The sequence below is a fragment of the Callithrix jacchus genome, chromosome X, assembly GCF_049354715.1.
Source record: "Callithrix jacchus isolate 240 chromosome X, calJac240_pri, whole genome shotgun sequence".
Classification (NCBI taxonomy): Eukaryota; Metazoa; Chordata; class Mammalia; order Primates; family Cebidae; genus Callithrix; species Callithrix jacchus.
In genome coordinates, this window is record NC_133524.1 from 108027665 (window position 1) to 108054162 (window position 26498).

Consider the following 26498-nt stretch of genomic DNA (forward strand, 5'->3'; position numbering starts at 1 on the left):
CCAGAATGTGGGGAGCAGAAACTTTAGGTGGTGAAAGGTAGTGAGTGTTGAGGTCCTTCCAGTACCTGAGGCCCCTCTTTAGACATACTTCTGATCCCAGGCCTTGATGCTCCTGGGTCTATGATGGGAGTAGTGGTCCTGACAATTTCCAATAAGCCTTCAGGGTCATTTTTCCTTTTTTGATGAAAAACACCTGGCTTCCACTGATACATAATAATCTCATCAAAAGGTGGTTTTGCCACACCCTTGGTATTCTCTAATGAACATGCTTTTTTATTCTTTGAAATATGGCCATGCTGTGAATTTTCCAAATAATTGAGTTATGCATCCTTTTTAAATTATAAATTCCATCTTTAACTGGTTTTTCTTTTCTCATATTTTACTATAAGCCATCAAGAAAAGCCATACTGCTCCTTCAAAACTATACTTAGACCAAGATCAAGGCACTAGAAAATCTGATGTCTGGTGAGGGTCCACTCCTCATAGATGGTACCTTCTATACATCCTCACCTGGTGAAAGGGGCAAATCAGCTCCCCTGGGCCTATTTTGTAAGGATGCTAATCCTATTTATGAGGTGGAGCCCTTATGATGTAATCACTTCTAAAAGTCCCCACCTCCTAATACCACCACTTTGGGGGTTAGGTTTCAGTATATGAGTTTTAGCGGGAACACATATATTCAAACCATGACAATGGGCATCCTTATTTTGTTCCTGATCTTAGAGAAAAAGATTTCAACTTTTCAGTGCTGAGTATGATATATATGTGCTGGTGATAAAAGGCCTTTATTGTGTTAAGCTACTTTTTTTCTGTACCTAATTTGTTGAGTTTTTATCATACAAGGATGTTGAATCTTGTGACATGCTTTTTCTGCCTCTACTGAGATGATCATATGGTTTTGTCCTCCATTTCGTTAATGTGGTATATCACATATGTTGATTTGCATATGTTAAAATACACTTGCACTCCAGGAATAAATCCCATTTGATCATGGTGAATTACCCTTATAATGTGCTATTGATTCAGTTTGCTAAGATTGTGCTGAGGATTATTGCATTTATGTTCATCAGAGATATTGGCCAGTAATTTTCTTTTCCTGTAGTGTTCCTGTCTGGCTTTTGTATAAGGTAATGTTGGCCTTTTAAAATAAGTTTGGAAGTATTCCTTACTCTTTAAATTTTTTAGGATTTGAGAAGTATTGGTATTGGTTCCTCTTTAAATGTTTGGTGGAATTCAGGAGTAAAGCCATTAGATTTGATGGGAGAGTTTTAATTATTGATTCAATTTCCTTCCTTATTATTGGTCTGTTTATATTTTCTATTTCTTTATGATTTAGTCTTGGTATGTTGTATGTGTCTAGAAATTAATCTATTTCTTCTAGATTATTTAATTGTTGGAGTATAATTGTTCATTGTAGTTTCTTATGAGCCTTTGTATTTTCATATCAGGGTTTTAAAATTTTTTATTTTTAAAATTGTTTTAACCTTTCTTATGGTGGTTATCATTTGTAATGCCTCCTCTTTTATTTGTGATTTTATTTATTTAAGTCTTCTCTCTTTTTAGTCTAGCTAAAGGTTTGTTAATTTTGTTTATCTTATCAAAAAACCAAACAACTTTAGTTACATCTTTTCTATTGTTTTTATTTCTGCTCTGAACTTCATTTTCTTATGTCTACTATCTTTAGGCTCAGTTGATTTCTCTTTTTCTAATTCCTTGAGGTGTAACTTTGGGTTGTTTATTTGATGTCCTTCTTCACTTTTTGATGTAGGCATTTATTGCTATAAACCTCCCTCTTAGAACTAATTTCTGCATTGTAAGTTTTAGTATGTTGTCTTTACTTTTTCCTTATTCTCAAGATATTTTAAATACCGTTTTCAATTTTTTTGTTTGACCCATTGGTTTTACAGGAGCATGTTGTTTAATTTGTATGTATTCGTAAAATTTCCCAAATCTTTTCTGTTATTGATTTCAAGTTTCATATAATTGTTCCCAGAACTGAGTCAGTTCTGGCTGCATTTTCTCATGGCCCAATGACAAGAAGCAGACAAACTAGGGAGTTTATTGCTATAACCGCATAGAGGGAGAAGGTTGGAGATAATTCCACCAGCCCAACTCAAAGGGTTACAATTTTCTTTGTGCTTATGTAGGTTGGGGTTATGTGCCTAAGTGCAATATCACATTCGCCTAAGTCTATAGGTAACTAATTTTGTTTTAACTAGAAGATCAGAGGCCAAAAATGCTTTCTAAGTCTTATCAAGCTGTGAGGGCCCCAGCACCATCAAGGCCTATCTCCTAAGTTCTAATTCGTCAGGACTGTTGTACCGAAGTGATTATTTCTAGCTTATCTCATTTACAGTTTGGTCCGGAGAGCTGCCTTGGACTCTCCAATAAATCTATTCAAACAGCTGCCTCTCTTACCTTGACTCATCTCAGATTTCATTGACTGTGGGTGGATCCTAGCAGGAAGAATATAAGATTGTTTCCGTTATGTTGACTTGCTCCAGGTTAGGGTGAACTCTGCAAGTTTTCTACTGACCATATGCTTCATTTCTAGCTTTGATGTCTTGGCATTGATTTCCCCAGGTTTAATTATTTTCAAAATGTTAAGGCAGCGCTGTGGAAATTTGTTAGTGTAACTGGCATGCTATACAGGCCTGTATGTGTGATTGTCAGGGAGAATTGGCCTGCCACACCATTGTGGTTGAAAATGATACTTAATATGATTTCAATCTTCTTAGATTATTAAGACTTGTTTTGTGGCCTGAGATATGATATATCCTGGAGAATGTTCCCTGTGCAATTAAGATAAATGTGTATTCTGCTGCTGTTGGATGAAATGTTATGTATATGTCTGTTAGGTCCATTTGGTCTAAAGTATAGTCTATGACCAATGTTTCCTTATTGATTTTCTGTCTGGATAATATGTCCTTTTTTGAAAGTGATATGTTTATATCCACTGCTATTATTGTACTGCAGTCTTTCTCTTCTTTCAGATCTATTAATATTTGTTTTATATGTTTAGGTGTTCCCATGTCGGGTGCATACATATTTACAATCACTTTATTCTCTTGATGAATTGATCCCTTTATCATTATATAATGACCATCTTTGTCTTGCTTTAGTTTTGACTTCAAGTCTACTTTATCTAAATATAGTTACCCATCTCCACTCTTTTTATTTCCATTTGCGTGTAATACCTTTTTCCAACCCTTTACATTCAATCTACTTGTGTCCTTAAAGTGTGAGTGAGTCTTTTGTAGGCAGCATGTATTTGAGTCTTTATTTTTATTCATTCATTATTATTCATATTTCAGTAGGTGGATCAAAAGACTTTTTAAGACTTTTGATTGGAGGCTTTAATCCATTTATATTCAAGGTAATTATTGATAGGTAAGGACTTACTACTGCCATTTTATAAATTGCTGTCTGGTTGTCTTGTAGATCATTTGTTTCTTCCTCTCTTGCTATCTTCTTTAGTGTATTTGTAACTGCCCAAGGGGTTCACCTTGCTCACTGCCTAGACAGAGATTATTTATCGAGACGGGAATTGCAATAGAGAAAGAGTAATTCACACAGAGCCAGCTGTACAGGAGACTGGTGTTTTATTATTACTCAAATCAGTCTCCTAGAGGATTTGGGGAGCAGAGTTTTTAAGGACAACTTGGTGGGTAGGGGGAAGCCAATGAACCAGGAGTGCTCATTGGTCAAGGGAAATCGTAGCGAATTGAAACTATCTTCTTGCACTGAGTCAGTTCCTGGGTGGAGGCCACAAGATCAGATGAACCAATTTATCGATCTGGGTGCTACCAGCTGATCCATCAAGGGCAAGGTTTGCAAAATATCTCAAGCACTGGTCTTAGGAGCAGTTTAGGGAGAATCAGAACCTTGTAGCCTCCAGCTGCATGACCCCTAAACCATAATTTCTAATCTTGTGGCCAGTTTTAGTCCTACAAAGGCAATCTAGTCCCCAGGCAAGAAGCTGGTCTACTTCGGAAAAGGGCTATTATCATCTTTGTTTTAAACTATAAACTAAGTTTCCCCCAAATTTAGTTCAGCCTATGTCCAAGAATGAGCAAGGACAGCTTGAAGGTTAGAAGCAAGATGGAGTATATTAAGTTAGATCTCTTTCACTGTCAGTCATAATTTTGCAAAGGCGGTTTCAATTTGATGGTTTTCTGTTGTAGTATGATTTGATTCTTTATATTTTATCTTATGTGTATCTACTATAGGTTTTTGCTTTGTGGTTATCATGAGGCCTATATAAAACACATTATAGTTATAACAGGCTGTTTTAAGGTGGTAACAATTTCAACCACATTAAAAATCTATACTTTTACTTCCTCTCCTTGCTACATATTATGGGTTTTTTGTTTGTTTTGTTTTGTTTCCAGACAGGGTCTCACTCTGTCACCCAGGCAGGAGTGCAATGGCATGATCTCAGCTCACTGCAACCTCTGCCTCCTAGGTTCAAGCAATTCTCCCATGTCAGTCTGCTGAGTAGCTAGGACTACAGGTTACCAGCTATTTTGTTTTGTATTTTTAGTAGAGACGGGATTTCACTGTGTTGGCCAGGCTGGTCTTGAACTCCTGACCTCAAGTGATCCACGCACCTCAGCCTCTTAACCTTAATACAGAAGACAAAGTGATTCACATATCACCATTACAGTATTAGAGTATTCTGAATATGACTATGTACTTACTTTTACTAGTGAGTTTTATATTTTCATATGTTTTCATGTTACTAATTAGTATCCTTTTCTTTTAGCTTGAAGATTTCCTTTTAGCATATCTTATAAGTCAGATCTAGTGGTGATGGACTCCCGTAGCTTTTAATTGTCTGGGAAAGTCCTTATCTCTTCTTCGTTTTTGAAGGACAGCCTTACCATGTATAGCCATGAAACATTTAATAACTGACACATGCTCTGAGAAATGTCATTAGGCAATTTCATCATTGTGCAAACATTATAAGGTGTACTTACACATATCTAGATGGTATAGTCTACTACACACAAAGGTTATGTGGTATACCCTATTGCCCCCAGGCTACAAACCTGTACAGGAAGTTACTGTACTGAATATTGTAGGCAATTGTAAAACAATGGTAAATATTTGTGTATCTAAACTTAGAAAAGGCCAGTAAAAATACAGTATAAAAGACAGAAAATGGTACACCTGTATAGGGCACTTACCATAAATGGAGCTTGCAGGAAATGAATTTACTCTGGGTGAGTTAGTGAGTGGTGACTGCATGTGAAGGCTTAGGACATTAGTGCGCACAACTATAGACTTTATAAACTCTGTATACTTAAGCTACACTTAATTTATTTTAAACATTTTCTTTCTTCAATAATAAATTAACCTTAGTTTACTGTTACATTTTTAATTTATAAACTTCTAATTTTTTTAACTTTTTGTCTCTTGTGCAATAATACAGGTTAAAACACAAACACTGTACAGCTGTACAAATTTTGTCTTTATATTCTTATTCTATAAGCTTTTCTCTATATTTAAAAATTTATACTTATTTATTTATTTTTTACTTTTTAAACTTTGTGTTAAAAACTAAGACAGAAGCACACAGGTTAGCCTAGGCCCACATGGGGTCAGAATCATCAATATCACTGTCTTCCACCTCCACATCTTGTTTCGCTGGAAGTTTTTCGGTGTAACATGCATGTAGCTCTAATCTCCTATGAAAAAAATGCCTTCTTCTGGAATGTCTCCTGATGCACCTGCCTGAGGCTGGGAGACTATTTTTTTTTAATTAGCAGAAGGATTGCTCTCTAGAATAATTATAAAAGGTATAGCATAATAAGTACATAAACCAATAACATAGTTGTTTATTATAATTATCAAATATGCACTGTACACAATCGTATGTGCTATGCTTTTAATATAACTGGTAGTGTAGAAGGTTTGCTTACACCAGAATTACCACAAATGTCTGAGTAATGTGTTGCACTATGATGTTAGGACAGCCATGACATTACTAGCTGGTAGAAATTTTTCAGTTCTGTTGTATTCTTATGGGACCACCATTATATATGCAGTCTGTCACTGACCAAAATATCATTATGCTGCACATGACTGTGTAGTATTCTTGGTTGGCAGGGTGTTTTTTTCAGTGCTTTGAATATATCATCCCTCTCTCTCCTGGCCTGCAAGTTGTCTGCTGAGAATTTTGTTAATATCTTATTAAGGTTGTCTTGTACATGATAAATTGATTTTCTCTTGCTGTTTTCAAAATTCTCTTTGTCTTTGACTTTTTCTTCAGACAGAGTCTCACTCCCACTCTGTTGCCCTGGCTGGAGTGCAGTGGTGAGATTTCAGCTCACTGCAACCTCTGCCTCCTAGGTTCAAGTGATTCTTGTGCCTCAGACTCCTGAGTAGCTGGGACTACAGACATGCACTACCCTGCCTAATTTTTTGTATTTTTAGTAGAGATGGGGTTTCACCATGTTGCCCAGGTTGGTCTCAAAGTCCTGCGCTCAGTCGATCTGCCCGCCTTGGCCTGTCAAAGTGCTGGGATTACAGGCTTGAGCCACCACACCAGGCCTGTCTTTGACTTTTGAGCCGCTGATTATAATCTGTGTTGGTACAGAATCTCTTTATGGTAAGTCCTCACTTAACATCATCAGTAAGTTCTTGGAAACTGCAGCTTTAAGCAAAATGATGGATAACAAAACCATTTTTTTCTCACCAGTATTGAAGGAAATGACATTATTTCAAGGACCTGCTATATGTAGTTTCATTTAAAGTTTCAGTTTCCATTAACTTATCATCAATGTTAAGTAAAAAATTACTGCATGTTTAATATATTTTGGGTTCTTTGGGTTGCATGGATCTGAATGAATGTTCATTTTCCTCTACAGATTTGGAATGTTTTTCAGTCATTATTTCTTTAAACAAGCTTTCTGCCCCCTTCTTTTTCTACATTCCTTCTGGAATACCCATAATGTGTAAATTGTTTGACTTGTTGGCATCCCATAATTCCTGTAGGCTTTCTTTACTCTTTGCCATTCTTTTTCCTTTTTGTACCTCTGATTAGGTAACTTCAGATGATCTGTCTCTGATTTCACTAATCTTGGGTCTGGCCTGCTGGGGTAAGCCTGGAGCCTGTGACCCCGGTTGTCCTAGTACCTGAAGCTACAGGGGCTGGCCTGGAGCCAAGGGCCATGGGAACTGGTCTGGAGTTTGGTCATGTGGGTGCTTATCTGTAGGCTAGGTCCATGAGTGCTGGCCTGGAGCATGGGACCATGGAGGCTGGTTTGTTTCTCGGATGGGCTTTCAAGTTGGGACTATGGAGGCAGGCTTGGGTCCTGGGGTCAGGAGAACCAGCTCGGTGCTGAGATCTACTGAAATAGGCCTGAAACCTGGGGTTATAAGGGCCTGCCTGCCTGGAGCCTCAGGCCACAGGGAGCAGCCTAGCACTGGGTGGATCTGGAGCTTGTGTCTGCCAAGGACTGGGCTGAAGTCGGGGTCTAAAGATTTTGATCTGGTACTGGGGTGGAGCTGGAGGCTGGCTCTGCAGGTAGTGGTCTGAAGCCTGGGGCCATGAGGTGTGCTGTGGTGCTGAGGCAGGTCTGAAGCCTGGGGCCATGTGAACCTGCCTAGCACTGTGCCTGTCTGGAGCCTGGGGGTAGGCCTCGATCCTAAGTCTGTTGGGGAGCCAACCTATAGCCTGAGGCCACAGGGACTGGCCCCTTACTAAGTATGTTTGGAGCTCCTACAAATGGCAGCCTCTCTGAAGGCTAGATTCACAGGTTCCAGCTTTATGCCTGAAACTACAGGGACCAGCCTTGAGCTGGGGTTGGTGGATGCTGAACTGGTGCTGAGGTGTGCCAGCAGCCTGGGGCTGCAGGGGCCAGACTGAAGGCAGGGTCTGTGGGTGTTGGCCTGGAAGCTGGGTCTACAGTCCCAGCTTGGAGTCATGGCTGCAGGGGCCAACATGGCACTGGGACTGGTATAGAGACTGGGTCTATGGGTGCTGGTCTGAAGCTTGAATCAGCAGTGGCTGGCCTGGAGGCTGGGCCTATGAGTACTGGCTCAGTGTTGAGGACTAGGTCCATGAAGACTCCCTTGTTCCTGAGGCAGGCGTGAAGTCTAGGGCTGCAAATGACAGCCTGATGCTGGCCATAGTCTGGAGCCTGGGGCTGCTGGGGACCACCTGGAAGTGGGGGCCTGGAGACAGTCTTTGGAGGCCAAACTGGCAATAGAGTGGGGCTGAAGATTGACCCTGTGGGGCTAACAGCCTGCTGTTGACCAGAAGACTTACCAATAACTTAAACAGTCAATTAACACATATATTTTTGTAATGTGATATATATTATATATGGTATTCTTACAATAAAGTAAGCCAGTAAGCTACAGAAAAGAAAATGTTATTAAGAAAGCTATAAGAAGAGAAAATATATTTACTATCCATTAAGCAGAAGTGGATCACCATAAAAGTCTTCATCCTCATTGTCTGCAGGTTGAGTAGACAGAGGAAGCAAAGGAAGAGTCAAGGTTGGTGTTGCTGTCTCATGGGTGGCAGAGGCAGAGAGAAATCTGCATGTAAGTGGACCTGCATGGTTCAAACCCACGTTGATCAAGGGCTGACTGTACTTTAGCTGACAATGTTCCAAATTAGGTGAGTTCTTTTCAGTAGCAGCAACAGCAGCAGCAAAACTTCTAGTTCTTACAGCCTGCCTCACCCTTCAACTACTGTGATAACAGAGCTTGTGGGGAGCAAGTGGAGGAGGTGGTGAATAGACAGGTCCAAGCAAGAACACCACAGACTTATTATTTTCTTACTCAAAGTCCAGAAGTTCTCAGCTTGTTGTATTCTTTCGTCAATTTCCAGAGTGCTGAAATGGTTATTTTTGGCCATTTGCCCAGTTTTTTAGCATTTATGCACATTCCCCAAACTCAGGAATTTATTTACTCAAATAAGGAGGATTTCCTCCATCAAGGTCAAAGGAAACTCTTTCAACTGGGGAAGATGTCAGTTTTTGACCACCATCGGTGCAAGAACCAACAGTAACATTGACAAGAAGACTTTTCTACTATTTTACCATATAGCCATTAGCCCAAACATATGAAGAAAGGAACTAATATTTAATAGAAGATGGACATCAGTTTTGATATACAGTCTGTTAATATCATTTGAACTTTGAGCCATGTAAATCTAGGTGGCAGAACAAGAGAACAGAAAGCCATATATCTGCAGATGGAAATGAGAAATTAGCAATTAAGGGGATAGAGGAGAATGTGAATGAAGTCTAATGACTTTTTTTAAGGCCTCTTTATACGTAGATCAATTTTTCCAATTACTTTATAAATCCATTAACAGCAAGAACAGTATTTTATGTGCTGTGCAATGCTTTAATATAATGTCAGTACTGCACATGTGTTAATAATAACTAGCTCCAATAGTGTTGGTGGTTTTGAAGGTTAGATTTGTTAGTATTATATGAAAATGAGTCCCAAATTCCAACTCTGTTATGCAATATGAATCTGTCCCTCCAAATCTAGAAGATGGGTCACTGAGGCATTGATACTAACAAAATTTTAGACACCCAAGAGTCAGATTTTCTGCTCTTTATTAATGTAAACAATATCAAAAAGCAGGCACATACGGAACCAAGGATAGATTAGCTGCCAAAATTTAGAATACTTGTCATGTAAGGGGAACAGCATCTAGAAACAACTGTACCACTTTAAAAATACCCAGGAAACATAAATTTACTAAAAATCATTGTATACTATACTTGAAATGGTGAATTACATGATTTTTAAAAATATACCTCAATAAATACCCAGGAGACAGAAAAAACTATATTTTTCAAGTTATATGAATTTTAGAAAATATACAGATAACAAAAAAGTCCACTGTATTAAAAAAACTAACAGGCAACCTGTTAGGTATTGTAGATATTTAAATCAAACAGATGTTTTACACAGCTGTAATTTAATACAAGTGATATATGCCACTTTGGAAAGGGATTTATTAATAAAATGTCAGATGCAATTAGAACTCTAGCTATTCAGGAATAAAAATTTCAACAAGTCTATTTTTTTTTCCTTTTCAGAAATGTGCAGTTCATATTACCAACCCATCAACGACTTTCACCTTGACCACAGACTTTGTATGGAAAAACACCAACAGTATTTGCTAAATATGTGTAGTATCTAATATCTAATTAGTACCTCAGGGCAGGTTGTTATAAACAGAAAACAATAAGGGACATATTAAATATCCCCAGCAGTACTTTCTGCATACTATCAGGTTTAGATATAAGAAAGATAGTTTGAATTTAAAACAATAAGCCAGCTAGCTACCAGATTGCCATTAAGTACAAGGGAACCAACTAGAATAACTTGTGATCCATGAAAAAAATAATACTGTCTGTAGCTTTATATACTGAAGTGAATATAATCCCTTTGAATTAAAAACATGATTAGAGGGCAACATGGAAATAGATACTATATTTTTTGTTTCAATATTAATAAAAAAGAATGATACTAAAACTATTTCACCCTTGATGCTAACTATGGCCTAATTGTTCCCATCCCCCAACTTCAATAATTATCCCCAAATGACTACCTAGTATCCATTTATGAATCACTATAGAAATCAGCCACTGATCAGGGAGCCTCTGGCTCAAGGGACCTGTAATGGGTTGCAGAGGATTGCATATCACCTTTCATAAGCAGATGATGTTGCCATCTGGTGGATTTTCTCTAACGGAAACCTAGTAACATTTATAGATATAAGCAAAACAACTTTTTTTTATAGTTGGGAAAATGTTGCCGCTTTTAGAAAACATAGTTGCTTTTAACATTTATTGTGTCCATTTTCTGATATGCACTGAATGGGTGCCTATTCTTTGTAACTGAGGTGTGAGAATACTAGGAAAGTGAATATACTAAAGCTTTAGATTTAAAAGGTAAATGTGACTACATTATTTTAATTTAGCAAGTACTTGATACATAAAATTTTGTTACATTAATATTAAAATATCTAGAAATAAGGCCTATGACATCACATTGGCTGTGTTTTAAATATCAACATGACTTTTGATGTCATGTATGTCTTTACCTGATAACCTTGCCATGGGAATTTGGGTTCAGATACATGCAAGAACTGTTAACAGTTCAATTTCTAATCTACTCTAATGCAGAAAGCTGTTGTTTCACGTACTACCACTCATATTTTCTAGTTTTGCTCTTCTCACCATCCTTTCCCTATTGGAATTCTCTAAAAGTGATCCCCCATATATTGAAATATAACATTTGTTCCTTAGAAGGCATGGTAATTGGTTAAAACAATGTGCTAGAAAATCGGTTATTCATTCTGTGTTTACACATAGGCCAGTTACCTAAACTCTGTCTCATGGTTATCAACCAGCCATCTCACAAGTATATATTGTCTGTTAATCATAAATGACAGCAGGGGTTAAAAAAAAAGCACATGAGCTTGAGTGAGACCTGAATTAAAATCTGTTCTCTGCTCTTTTTTTTTTTCCTCTTTCATATGTTAGTTCTACCTACCAAATAGTAAGTTTTAGCACATCTCAGTTAAATGTAAGAAATTTATTTTGAAAAAGTATGTATTTTTCTGGCTGAATACAGTTGCAATGCCAATCATTGTCCTTCTTTAAAAAAAGCTGGAACTCTGTCTACTTTTCTACTCCAAAAGTTTTAATTGACACTATGCTGTTTCCATGAAATAACCCACATCAAAGCTAGTCTAAAAATAAATATTAAATATGAGCAAGCAAATACATACATATATACATACATACATAAAAGTATCAATGTAATACTAATGTATCAGCTATTGCAGGGGTATGATGTCACAACTGCATATGTGATTTTATGTGAATGAGTATCTGTTACCTGGGATAAAATTTTCTGTACAGCAAGATAATAATAGTTTTGTATAGTATGTCATATAAGCTAGAAATTAGGATAATGAGCTCTGAAAAGCAGATGACAAAAATAGATGCTAGTGATGTTCAAAATGCATGTAAATAACTCAAATGAATTATTTCATGAAATGAGGTGATAAAGCAACACAGCTAAATTCATGTATTTATATAATGTAGTTTTAAATACTTATTTTACTAGATTAAAATTTTAAATGCCAAGAATAGGCATTTGATTCATTCATTGATATCCATAAAATATTTTATAATCCAATTGACAAGGCGAACTTTCTAGTATCTTCTTTTGAAGTCTCCTTATGTTTGAGGATATATAACACATGTTGATTACTACTAAATGTATCTCTAGCCTAACTCTTTCTCTTAATCTCCTGACATCTAAATACTTCCTGATGTCTAAATACCTGACATCTAAATACTAGCATGTTCCACAGGAAAGACAGCAGAGCCAAATGGTTATCAGAACAGACCAGGAGTTAAACAGATTGAATTGGACTCCTGACTCCATCATTTACCAGCTCCATAACTTTGGGCAAGTGTATTAGTCAGTGTTCCCTAGAACGACAGAACTAATAGGACACACACACACACACACACACACACAAGAGGGAGTTTATTAAATATTAACTTACATGATCACAAGGTCCCACAGTAGGCTGTCTGCAAGCTTGAGGAGGAAAGAGAGCCAGTCCGAGTCTCCAAACTGAAGAAGTTGGAGTCTGATGTTCAAGGACAGAAAGCATTCAACACAGTAGTAGGATGTAGGCTGGGAGGCTAGGCCAGTCTCACCTTTGCATGTTTTCTTGCCAGCTTTATTCGCTGGCAGCTGATTAGATTGTGCCCATCAGATTAAGGGTGGGTCTACCTTTCCCAGCCCACTGACTCAAATGTTAATCTCCTTTGGCAACACCCTCACAGACACACCCTTTGCATCCTTCATTCCAATCAAGTTGACACTCAGTATTAACCATCACAGCAAGTTACTTAGTTTCTCTGAACCTCACTTTCTTCATCTGTAAAATGGTGACAAAAATAATACTGACCTCATAGGGTTATTGTGAAATTAAATGAGATATATATCTAGCACACTTGGCTGAATGGAATGTAGTTAACACTCAATAAATCACATATTCCATATGAGCCAAACACAAAAATACAAGTTCCAATTTGATATGCATATTAGCACCATGGAAACCGGCAAGGCATCCGGGAACTCAGGGCGAATGGCAGGTAGCAGATGAGCTATGAATCAAAGCCTGAAGAAAACTGCTGTCTATGGAATTATGAATACAGATTGCCTCTCACCCTACAGTTCCCTTTAATTCTGAACCAGGAGACTTAAACTCTACACTTCAATGGACAAGATCATTGTAGGGTATCATTTCTCATTTGTAACCCCAAGCAACAAAGCTGTTAGCCATCTAGAATACAGACCTCCAAGTATGATACTGTTTCAGTTACTATTTCCAGTTATAAGGAATACATTTGTAGAAATCTTTACAATGTTGTTTTCTTATTTGAACAACAAAATAAATACTTTCCTATGTCATGCATTTAAAAAAGTTATAAATTTCCTTAAGATAGACACATACACATATATGTCTTTGGAATCAGAAAACTTTTCCTTTGCATGCCATAGCTGGCAGCCCTTCCTCTAGTCTTGCTCTACATAAAGTACTTTTAATGATGTTTTGTAGTTGTTGTAGAAGATTGACATATATGATTAGGGTACAAAAAAGCACATATATTTGGAATGTTAGCTATATAATTCATTCTATATATATTGCAAATGGGCAAAATGGAAAATGAAAATATTTGTCATTCATGTGGCACTTGTCACATAATACTGTGTAGAGTTTAGCAGTTATTTTACATATGTCTTATCTTCAACACAGGATTATGAGTTTCTTGATAAAATAGATAGCATCGTAGACTTTTAATATTTTTTCCTCCACAATGCTTATCACAATGCCTTTCACAAAGCAGGTACTCAGTAGATAACAATTAAGTAAGAAAGAAATTTACTTTCTTTTACAATAAAAAATAATAATGGAAATTGTGAAACTTAAATAATCTGCAGCCTTAAAGATATCTTACTAGTTTTTGGAGAATTATTTATATTCTCATTTTCTCTCTAGATTACTTCCATTAATCCTAGACCAAGTTTATACATGTTCCAGACTTCTGCATTCTTGTTAATTTGTTTGACTGAACATGTATTAAGTCATCCCAGGCTGATATTACTTAACACTTGTAAAGGTTTGATCGTTTGTAAGCAGCAGCCACATTGCTTTCATAAACAGGTTTTAAAATTATAGTAATGCCTTGACAGGTTTCTCTTTCTTCTATCCTTTTATTCTCTCTCTTCTTTTACAAAGTATCTAATGATATATTAAAAAAAACCAGTAATATATGTGTGATTTGAACATTTACTACATATGCTAAATCAAAGCTCCTGCTCGAAGTTCCATATCATTAATCTTCAAATTTAAGTAGCTAAGATGAACTATTTAGTATTAACATACTAAAAGAACACCAAAAAGCACAGATAATGTTCAAAATTATGCTATGAATATAAATAAGTCTAGAGCAGCCCTTGAGATGGGAAGGGATGGGAGGGAAAGAAAATGAGAACACTATAAATCTTTGGTGGTGTTTGCAACCTCTCTCCTCCTCCTTTCTCATTTGTCCTTTCTTTTTTACCACTTAAACACATTCGTCAAATAATCACTAACCATTAAATAATTTATGAAGTTTTTAGCACAATCATTAGCACATAGTAAACACTCAATACAGGTCAATAAATGTTAGTCATTGTATTGTGTGCAACTCCACTTCGTTCCCCTTACTGTACATTTTTACTCAAATTCATATACAGGCTGGAGTTTGGTCGGGATTAGGATAGAGGAAGACCATGCAGACTCTTTTTTAAAAATATGTAAATTTTGCCTGAAATTTTTTTTAAAAAACTGTGTCTGTAATTCACCTATTTCATAAATGTACAACATTAAATGCCCTGGCTCCATCCTTCCAATCTGGAGCTGTTCCAATGAGTCGCTAAATAGCATGCTTCTTAAGGCTCCCAAATGAGGCCAATTAATCTCTAAAGGCAATTTTCATAAAATACACTCAATACATCCTGCGTCCACAAATTACTAGACAAGCCCTTATATCTTATGTTGATTTATTGACTTCCCTGTAATTTCAAGTATTTGAAAATTCACATAATCCAGTTTTCTATAGCAACAGACCTTTCGCTTGTTCACAGAGCAGTGAATAGTCATATATATGGCTTGTCTATTATAGAATTTTTAAATTTCATGTTTCTGTTACAAAGTGGGCTTCTTATTCTCACACCCTTAGAGTTATCAGCTTTTGACCATATTATTTCTCAATATAGAACGTGCTATAAAGTTCCCCTTAGACAAGGCAGATTGAACATATGAACTTATCTCTGCTGTTTCATGAGTTTCCACTAAAGTACAGTAAAAAAATTTGTAAGGTGCAGAAGGACAAATGCAATATAAATGTAGAAGGATGCTGGGCATAGGACCTGTAGTCCCAGCTACTCTGGAGGCTGAGGCAGGAGGATCACTCAAGGCCAGGAGTTAAGAGGCTGTAGTGTTAATACATCCGTGCACCTCAGCCTGGTCAATACAAAAAGACCTCATCTCTAAAAAAAATGTAGAAGGGGCCAGGCACAGTAGCTCACATCTGTAAGCTGGATCAGGAGGGTGGATCATTTGAGGTCAGGAGTTCAAGAACAACCTGGACAACATGGTGAAACATCATCTTCACTAAAAACACAAAAATTAGCCAGGCATGGTGGCATACACTTATAATCCCAGCTACTTGGGAGGCTGAGGTGGTAGGATTGCTTGAACCCAGGAGGTGCAGGTTGCAGTGAGCTGAGATTGCACCACTGCACTTCAGCCTTGGTATGACAAGGCAAGGCTCCCTCTAAAAAAAAAAAAAAAGATGCAGAAGGATAAAAGGAATTGGAGAGAAGGCAACAGCAAACAACTAAAGTCAACAAAAATTTAGAGGCTGGAACACAATACATGAGATGAGTACTAAACCAACATAATTGGAGAAAGCTAAAATCTAAGGCTGGTGGTGATGGGCTCAGTTCTTAGAGGTACTAGATACCTCTGAGGTACAGGGTAAATGGAAAGCTGAAAAAAGGAGAATTGATTGAAAGTCTAACTCAAGAAAAAATTAGAAGTGCTGGGATTACAGGCATGTGCCACCACATTCAGCCTGGCTATTTTTTTTTTTTGTAAAAGTGGGGTCTTGCTGTTACCCAGGGTGGTCTTGAACTCCTGAACTCAAGCCATCCTCCTGCCTCAGCCTCCCAAAGTGTTGGGATTACAAGCATGAGTCACTGTACCTGGCCTGCCATTTGGATTCTAAGATATTGGCAGCTGAGCAAGAGATTGGAGGATTCTCGAGAAACAGACTAGCTCTAAAGTAACCCTTACAGATACTGACGTTTGGGGTTTTCCTATTGAAGACTGCATTTCTGCTCAGTTACTCTTCAGTGAAGCTCAACAATCTAGACATCATTTCCAGTCATCACTTTAGCACCTCATTTTTACAGATGGTGGCTAAATCACTAAACATTGAAGACAGTTTCTAAAACTAAAGAGACCAAAACAACAATGACAACAAAAGTCAAAGGGAAAAAAGAAAACAGAGGGAATAATAAAAAAGACTTAAAAATAATATTATTATTTAGAAAGATACAAAAAGATACATTAGAGACACAAGATCAGCATGCTATAAAAATGGAACATTCAAAAAATGAGGAGTTCTTAGAAGGTCAAAATATTATAGCAGACATCTAAAAAATTAATAGAATGCAAATTTAACACTGAGGAGATCTCTTAGTAAGTAGAATGAAAAGAAAAAGAAATGAAAAATAATAGAGAAAAGATGAGTAAATGCAAGGATTTGGTACTGTAGGGCCAAATTACACCAATCAAAGTTCTAGAAAGTGAGGATAGGGAAAGTCAAAGAAAAGAAATTATTAAATAAATAATACAAAGAAAAGTCCTAGCACTCTAGGATAATGATATGATTTGGATTTATGTCCCTGCTCAAATCTCACATCTAATTATAATCTCTAATGTTGGAAAAGGGGCCTGGTGGGAGGTAAATGGATCATGGGAGCAGACTTCCCCCTTGCTATTGTGATAACCAGTGAGTTCTCAAGAGACCTGGTTGTTTAAAAGTGTATAGCACCTCCCTCTTCTTTCTTTTCCTCTTGCTCCAGCCATGTAAGACATACATACCTTCTTCTTTTTTGCCCTCTGCCATGGTTGTAAGTGTCCTTAGGCCTCCTGAGCCATGCTTCCTGTACAGCCTGTGGAACCATGAACCAGTTAAATCTCTCTTCTTTATAAATTAACCAGTCTCAGGTAGTTCTTCATAGCAATGCAAAAATGGACTAATACAGATGAGAATGCAGATAGGAAAGGTCCACCAATGTACATGACAGTGAAATTTCAGAAGATGAAATAAAGAGAAGATTCTAAAAGCTTCCAGAGAGAAAAAACAGGTAATATAGAAATGATTGCAAATAATATTAATTGCAAACTCTTCAATTGTATCCCTAGACTCTAGAAGACAAGTTCTGAGGGAAAATAATTTTCAACTGTGGTAGGCTGAATAATGTCCTCCCCAACCCCCACCCAAGGGTGTCCTAATCCATGGACCTATGAATATGTTACCTTACATGGTAAAAGGGATTTTGCAGATGGCATCAAATTAAGGATCATGAGATTGGCAGATGATCCTGGATCATCTGGGTGGGGCTAATGTAATAACAATGGCCCTTGTAACAGGAGGACCAAAGTAAGATGTAAAAACCGAACCAGAAGTTGGAGTAGTATGTTTTGACCATGGAGGAAGGGTCCATGAGCCAAAGTATGCAGGCAGCCTTAAAGGCTGTAAAGAACAAGAAAAAAGATTCTTCAGTAGAGCCTCCACAAGAAAGAAGCCTTGCCAACACTCTGCTTATTGAAAATGATTTCACATTTCTATGAATAACCTGATGTATCTGAACATACAAAGGGAAGATGTACAGATCTTTTAGGAAGATCTATTTGAGAATTAGTGATAGATTCATAGAGAAAATCCTGAGCTAATAAAAATTAAACATGACAAAATTTTTATAGGGAAGAAAATGTCATAACATACTCAAATACATAAACTCTGAACAATGTTTATAAAGTTGTAATAATATAATCACTAAATATTGATTTCACCAAAAGTTGTGATATCAATATTCTGAAAGACATATGTGTTTATGGGTGTATAAGAGAGCCAAGCTGTCACCTTTTATAATAAAACTGTCAATAGATTAAAGCTGAACAATTAAGATATAGCAATACAAGCATGTTATATGGAAACATGGTAATAAACACCATAGGGAATAGCGAAAACTGTTTAAAGTTATTGTACTTCAGTAGTGAGAATCAGAAATAGAGATAGTATTTTTTCAGTATACTATTTTTAAAAATCTGTGCATATGGCATTACTTTAATAAAATTAACATTTTAGTTTTAAAAAGAATTATTCCCATGAACAGGGCCGGGGCAGTGGCTCACACCTGTAAGCCCAGCACTTTGGGAGGCTGAGGCAGGAATATTCCTTGAGCCCAGGAGTTCAAGGTTGCTACCATGGGACCACTGCATTCTAGCCTGGGCAAGAGAGCAAGAACCAGTCTCTAAAAAAAAAAAAAATTTGTTAAAGGAGTTATTCCCATGAAAAATACACTTGGGCTTAGCTTAATCATTCCGGGATGTGTTGTGTGTGTGGTCTAATCTGGAAATCATAATTTTAAAGACAAGTAAAAGCCATCTGAATATGTTGCCACATTTGCCATTTGCTCAATTCTCAAGGAATACAAATCAAACTCCTTCCCATGACCTGTAGGGCTTGTTGATCTCTCTGCCAGCTCCTCTATTATGCCAGCTTATTATGCTCTACACATACTGTCCTTTTTCATTTTTTTTGTTCAAACAAGCAAAACCCCTTCCCTGATGGCCTGCTCACAATCTATTCACCTTGTTCGGAAAGTTATTCCCTCTGTCTTCTCCTGGTTGGCTCCTTATTTTTCAAGCCTCAGCTTAAATATCACTTCTGCCCAGCAGCTTTCCCTAACCATTAAATCTAAAGTTGGTCCACACCCCAGCTACACATTCCCTGCTCTATTGCATGGCTCTGTTCTTTATCACAATTTATAAAAACATGTTTGCATTCATATTTGCATGTTTCCTTTACACTGTAAACTGTCTAGTGTATCTGTGCATAGAAGAGGGACTTGCACATAGTAAGTGCTTAATGAGTATCTTTGAATGAACTTGTTTTAAGTGATATAGCCATGCATCTGACATTTAAGAACAATGATGGGCCGGGCGCGGTGGCTCATGCCTGTAATCCCAACACTTTGGGAGGCCGAGGCGGGTGAATCACGAGGTCAAGAGATCGAGACCATCCTGGTCAACATGGTGAAACCACGTCTCTACTAAAAAAAATACAAAAAACTAGCTGGGCATAGTGGCGCGTGCCTGTAATCCCAGCTACTCGGGAGGCTGAGGCAGGAGAATTGACTGAACCCAGGAGGCGGAGGTTGCAGTAAGCCGAGATCGCCATTGCACTCTAGCCTGGGTAACAAGAGCGAAACTCCATCTCAAAAAAAAAAAAAAAAAAAGAACAATGATATGCTATAGTCTGTTGCTCTGCTGTACGATAGTAAAAATTAAAGAGGATTGAAACAAACTAATACAATTCAGACTTTTTTTTGCTTTTTCAACTTTTATTTATGAATTGGGAGGTACATGTGCAGGTTTGTTTCAAAGGGATACTGTCTGATGCTGAGGTCTAGATGAGTGAACCTTTTTGAAAACTTAACAAACTTCCAAATCATGATACCTCTTGTCTCTTTTAAGCGCTAGCCCTTTATTATACAACAGATTTGGAACAAGATCTAGATTTTGAGTGCTTATTGGTTAAAGGAGGCTATACTCATACTATACTTAGTCTCCTTTAATCAAACATTTTATCACTTGTAGCTTAGTTGATTATGATAATTTTACAAATCAGGGAATTAGTTAATGACATTACTGATCCATACAGGAGGCATACAGTCATATAATCAAGTTCACATAAATATCTTTTCCTCCTTTTCAAAATACTTGGTAATGAGATATATAACAGCCTAGTAGACACCATAATAAAATTAAATGTTTGACAGAAGTGACTTGCTCCATATTCAATTGGATTTTACTTAAAGAGATCCTTTCATGATTTTTAATCATTGTCATTGTGGCCTAGGAAGGATGTGTGGTTAAAAAAAAAAATCACAAGAGGGCAGAGTTTGGTGGCTCACAGTTGTAATCCTAGTACCTTCGGAGGCCAAGGTGGGAGGATTACTCGAGGAGACCAGCCTAGGCAACATAATGAGACCCTTCCGTCTCTACAAAAAAATTAAAAATTAGGGAGAGAGATCCAAGATGGCTGATTACTAGCAGCTCAGGATTGTAGCTCCCAGTGAAAGCACAGAGAACGAGAGGATGCCACACTTTCAGATGAATTTTTGTTGTTCACAGACCAGGAGATTCCCAGTGGAGGAGCCCCAAGGATCACCAGCGTGACTCTTGTGGCTGGTGCAGCGGTTTTGCCGGCACCTCGGCTCGGCAGTTCTTGGTGTAGAGTAAATGGGACTGGGTCCCCTTTTGGTTGACGTTTGTAGCTCCGGGAAGGCAGAGTCGCCTACTCAGCTGATTGAAAAAGGGACTCAAGGAGGAAGCCAGAACAGAGATTCCCAGGCAGAAAAGCACCAGGAATCTTCACACCGCTGTTTTAGCTGGCACAGTGGGTTGCTCAGATTCTGGTGCTGGGAATCAACAAGTTGGACGTCCACGCAGAGACCTAATTTGGGAAAGTCAGTAATTACAAAGATGACAGGTGGATAAATTTACAATGATGGGAAGAAACCAGCATAAAACGGATGAGAATACCCCAAATCAGAATGCCTCTCCCTCTATAGGGGATCACAGTTCCTCACCAACAAGGGAAAAAGGCCTTATGGAGAACAAGTGCATTCCATTAACAGAATTAGGCTTCAGAAGGTGGATAATAAGAACCTTCTGTGAGTTAAAAGAACATGTTCTAGCTCAATGTAAAGAAACTAAAAAGTTTGATGAAATCCTAACAAGAATAGACAATTTAGAAAGGAATATAAGTGGATTAATGGAACTGAAGAATACAATAGGAGAACGCCAAGGAGTATGCACAGGGTTTAAGAGTCAAATTGATGAAGCAGAAGAAAGGATATCAGAGGTCGAAGACCAACTTAATGAAATGAAACGAGAAGACAAGATTAGGAAAGAAAGAGTGAAAAGAAATGAGTACAGTCTCCAAGAAATATGGGACTATGTGAAAAGACCTAATTTACGTTTGATAGGTGTACCTGAATGTCATGAAGAGAATGAATCCAAGCTGGAAAATATTCTTCAGGATATTATTCAGGAAAACTTTCCTAACCTAGTAAGGCAGGACAATACTCAACTCCAGGTAATACAGAGACCACCACAAAGATATTCCTTAAGTAGAGCAACCCCAAGACACATAATTGTTAGATTCACCAGGGTTGAAATAAAGAAGAAAATTCTTTCTTTTTTTTTTTTGAGACGGAGTTTCATTCTTGTTACCCAGGCTGGAGTTCAATGGCGCAATCTTGGCTCACCACAACCTCCGCCTCCTGGGTTCAAGCGATTCTCCTGCCTCAGCTTCCTGAGTAGCTGGAACTACAGGCACACGCCACCATGCCCAGCTAATTTTTTGTATTTTCAGTAGAGATGGGGTTTCACCATGTTGACTAGGATGGTCTCGATCTCTTGACCTCATGATCCACCCGCCTCAGCCTCCCAAAGTGCTGGGATTACAGGCGTGAGCCACTGTGCCCAACAAGGAGAAAATTCTAAGGGCAGCTAGAGAGAAAGGTCAGGTTACCCATAAAGGGAAGCCTTTCAGACTCACAGCAGCTCTCTCAGCAGAAACCCTACAAACTACAAGAGAGTGGGGGTTAATATTCAATATCCTCAAAGAAAAGAATTTTCAACCCAGAGTCTCATATCCAGCCAAACTAAGCTTCACAAATGAAGGAAAAATAAATTTTTTTGCGAACAAGCAAGCACTCAAAGATTTCATCTCCACCAGGCCTGCTTTATAAGAGCTTCTGAAAGAAGCACTATATACAGAAATGAACAACCAGTATCAGTCATCCCAAAAACTTACCAAAAGGTAAAGAGTATCTCCACAATGAAGAATCTATATCAACTAATGGGCAAAATAGCCAGCTAGCATTAAATGACAATATTAAACTCACAAATATCAGTATTATTCCTAAATTTAAATGGATTAAATACCCCAATCAAAGACACAGAAAGGCAAATTGAATAAAAATTCAAAACCCATCGGTACGCTGTATCCAGATCCATCTCATAAGCAAGGACACACAAAGACTCAAAACAAAGGGTTAGTGGAAGACTTACCAATCAAATGGAGAGAAAAACAAAACAAAACAAAACAGGAGTTGTAACTTTCATCTCTGACAAAATAGACTTTAATAGTAACAAAGACTAAAAGAAACAAAGAAGGACATTACATAATGGTAAAAGGATCAATGCAATGACAGGAGTCAATATCCATAAATATATATGCACCCAATATAGGAACATCCAGATACATAAGACAAGTTCTTAATGACTTATAAGGAGACTTGGACTCCTGCACAATAATAGCGGGAGACTTTGACACCACATTGTTAATATTCGATGGATCAACGAGATAGAAAATTAACAGGGACATCTATGATTTGAACTCAGACCTGGAACAAGTAAACTCAGTGAATATTTATAGAATTCTTCACCCCAGGTCCACAGAATATACATTTTTCTCAGTATCACATTACACCTATTTTGAAAGTGACCACATAATTGGAAGTAAATCACTCTTCAGCATTTGCATAGCATTTTACAGACTTAAATGAAATATTGGTTGGCTGTTTGTTATTTTCTTCCCTTATTCCTTCCTATCTCCACTGGTAAGCACAATTATTGGCATAAAAGAGGTTTTTAATACCTATTTTTAGATTGCATTCCAGCCTGGGCAATAGAGCAAAACTCCTGTTCTCTCTCCCCCTTTCTCTTTTTCTTTCTAAAAAAAAAAAAAAAAAAAAAAAAAAATTAAAAATTACCCGGATGTGGTGGCATGTGCCTGTGGGCCCAGATACTCAGGAGGCTGGGATGGGAGGGTCGCTTGAGTCCAGAGGGTTGGGGCTGCACTGAGCCATCATCATGCTATTTTCAGAGCGAGACCCTGTCTCAAAAAAAAAAAAAAAATCACAAGAGTTTAATTACTTCAGTAATATTATAGCTTTAATATGATTTGTAGTAAAATTTTCTATAAGCAGCAATTTCATGTACAGATTGGTTTTATAAAAATCTTTAAATTTTAGTTGTATATAATCAGATCAAACATGTAATTTGCTTACCACAATGGTTGGCACATTAGGAGTGTTCAATAAAAATCAGTTTCTTTCTCTATCTCTGGTGACCCAAGTAGTGATACCACCAACTCTCATTTATTATAGTCCATTAAAACTCCAATTTTGTACTGCACAGTTATTTTGTTTAACCTAAGACTTATTTGACTTGTTTCAGCTGTTTTTGCTCCTTCATATTTTAAAAAATTTCCTTCATATCTTTTTTTTTGTTTCTTTTTCATGTATCCAAATGAGTTTCTTTCTTTCAAAAGAATCACAACACATTCTAACAAAGTTGCCATTAAAGTCTTTTTGAATCTTCATTTTGTCAGTTCTCTTGCACACCCTTGGGCCAATGAAGCTCTTTGTTTTACTTGCTAGAATATTGAAAAACAAAGCAATCTATTGTAAACATTTAAAATAATTTCAATACAAATATCAATAAATTAAAAACTTTTCTTTGAGGTTCTCTAGAAATTGACTCCATTATAGTATTACTTTAACTCTGTATTTGACCAATATAGCTGGAAAATAATTATTTTGATGTTCCTAAAAGTAAGACAGTTGCCAAAAAAAAATATTTTGATAGTTAATACTGAGTGTGAATATGATTGGATTGAGGGTATTCAATCCAATGAATTCATCCTGGGTGTGTCTGTGTGGGTGCTGCCAAAAGAGATTAACATTTGAGTCAGTGGTCTGGGGAAGGCAGATCCACCCTTAATCTGATGGGGACAATCTAATCAGCTACCAGCAAATATAAAGCAGGTAGAAAAATGTACAAAGGCGAGACTGGTCTAGCCTCCCAGTCTACATCTCTCTCTCCTGTTGGATGTTTCCTGTCCTTGAACATCAGACTCCAAGTTCTTCAGTTTTAGGATTTGGACTGGCTCTCATATATCCTATTAGTTCTGTCCCTCTAAGAGAACCCTGACTAATACAAATATTTAGTGGGGGAACAGGGAGGAATGGGAGGGATAGGTTTTGGCAACTTCTTAAGAACATAAACATTCAAAAAGGGGAGATTATAAGTGGGTTTTATAACTTGCAACTTTTCAGCTCTGTTCAAAGACATTTAGTAAAATAATAAAGAAAAAGTATACAGAAAGTTGTGATGAATGATGGAAATTCAAAGAAATAAATCTAAAGTCACCTCAAGGATTCTGCCATGTGCTCTATTTAAAAGATTAAGAAGAAACATTTCTGATTTATCATACTTTCAAAGTTATATTATTTTATTTTTTTAATGCATACCATTAGTGAAGGCTCTTCATTAAAGGATAGGTCAGCTTAGTGTAGAGTAGCACAGGACAGGCATCAGGAGGGTTGGAGTCAAGCCTTAGCTCTGCTTTTACCAGTATAATCTTGAAAAATAAAGTAACTATTAATTTGAGCCTCTGCTTCTTGTCCATAAAAGAAAAATAATGGTTGTTTTTAGATCCAAGATGGCCGATCGCTAAAATCTTGGAATTGCAGCTCTCAGTTAAAGCGCAGAGAACTAGAGGACGCCACACTTTCAGACAAATTCAGGTGGCTCACGGAGCAGAAGATCCCCAGTGGAGGAGTCACATGGGTCGCCAGCACGACTCTTGTGGCAAGCGCAGCGGTTTCGCTGGCACCTTAGCGCGGCAGCTCTTGGAGCAGAGTAAACGGGGCTGGCTCCCCTTCTGACCAAGGTTTGGAGGACCCATACGGGCCCGCAGCACAACTCCTGAGGCCGGCGCAGTGGCTGTGACGGCACCTCGGCACGGCAGCTCTCGGCGCAGAGTAAACGAGACTGGTTCCCCTTCTGACCCAGGTTTAGAGCCCCGGGAAGGCAGAGTCGCCTATTTTGGACACAAGAAGGAAGCTAGACAGGAGAATCCTGGGCAGAAAAGCACCATCAGTCTTAATGCCGCTGTTCTGGCCCTGGGAACTAACAACTTGGACGTCCACTCAAGAGAACTAATCTGAAAGTTGGTAATTTCAAAGAGGACAGGAGGATAAATTTACAATGATGGGAAGAAACCAGCGTAAAAAGGCTGAGAATACTCAAAATCAGAACACCTCTCTCTCTAAAGATGATCACAGTTCCACATCAACAATGGAACAAGGCTTGATGGAGAATGAGCGCATCCCAATAACAGAATCACTCTTCAAGGACTGGATAATAAGAAACTTTTGTGAGTTAAAAGAACATGTTGTAGCCCAACGTAAAGAAACTAAGAACTTTGAAAAAAGTTTTGATGAAATCCTATTGAGAATAGACAACTTAGAGAGGAATATAAGTGAATTAATGGAACTGAAGAATACAATACAGGAAAGCCAAGAAGTATGCAGAGGTTTAAACACTCGAATTGTTCAAGCAGAAGAAAGGATATCAGAGGTCAAAGTCCAACTTAATGAAATAAAACAAGAAGACAAGATTAGAGATAAAAGGATAAAAAGCAATGAGCAAAGTCTCCAAGAAATGTGGGACTATGTGAAAAGACCAAATTTACGTTTTATAGGTGTACCTGAATGTGATGAAGAGAATGAATCCAAGCTGGAAAATGCCCTTCAGGATATTATTCAGGAAATTTTTCCTGAACTAGCAAAGCAGGTCAATATTCAACCCCAGGTAACACAGAGAACACCACAAAGATATTCCTCAAGAAGAGCAACCCCAAGGCACATAATCGTTAGATTCACCAGGGTTGAAACGAAGGAGAAAATACTAAGGGCAGCCAGAGAGAAAGGTCAGGTTACCCACAAAGGCAAGCCTATCAGACTTATAGCAGATCTCTCAGCAGAAACTCTACAAGCCAGAAGAGAGTGGGGGCCAATATTCAACATCCTCAAAGAACAGAACCTTCAGCCCAGAATTTCATATCCAGCGAAACTAAGCTTCACAACTGAAGGAAAAATAAAATCTTTTATGAACAAGCAAGTACTCAGAGATTTTATTACCACCAGGCCTGCTTTACAAGAGCTTCTGAAAGAAGCATTACACACAGAAAGAAACAACCAGTATTAGCCTTTCTAAAAATATACCA

General features: G+C 37.7%; 1 long non-coding RNA gene across 2 annotated transcripts in view; it reads right to left on the reverse strand.

Moving 5' to 3' along the window:
* The window catches only part of LOC103790330 (uncharacterized), a 43633-nt gene that overhangs the window by 2212 nt on the left and 14923 nt on the right, over positions 1-26498 (reverse strand). Inside the window, exons 3-5 of one of the 2 annotated variants that reach the window (XR_004738592.3) lie at positions 23197-23318; positions 17225-17295; positions 12563-12649 (exon numbers count right to left, since the gene is read on the reverse strand). This is a non-coding gene — a long non-coding RNA (uncharacterized LOC103790330). The remainder of the gene's footprint in view (positions 1-12562; positions 12650-17224; positions 17296-23196; positions 23319-26498) is intronic. The other variant, XR_004738593.3, reaches the window with a different exon arrangement.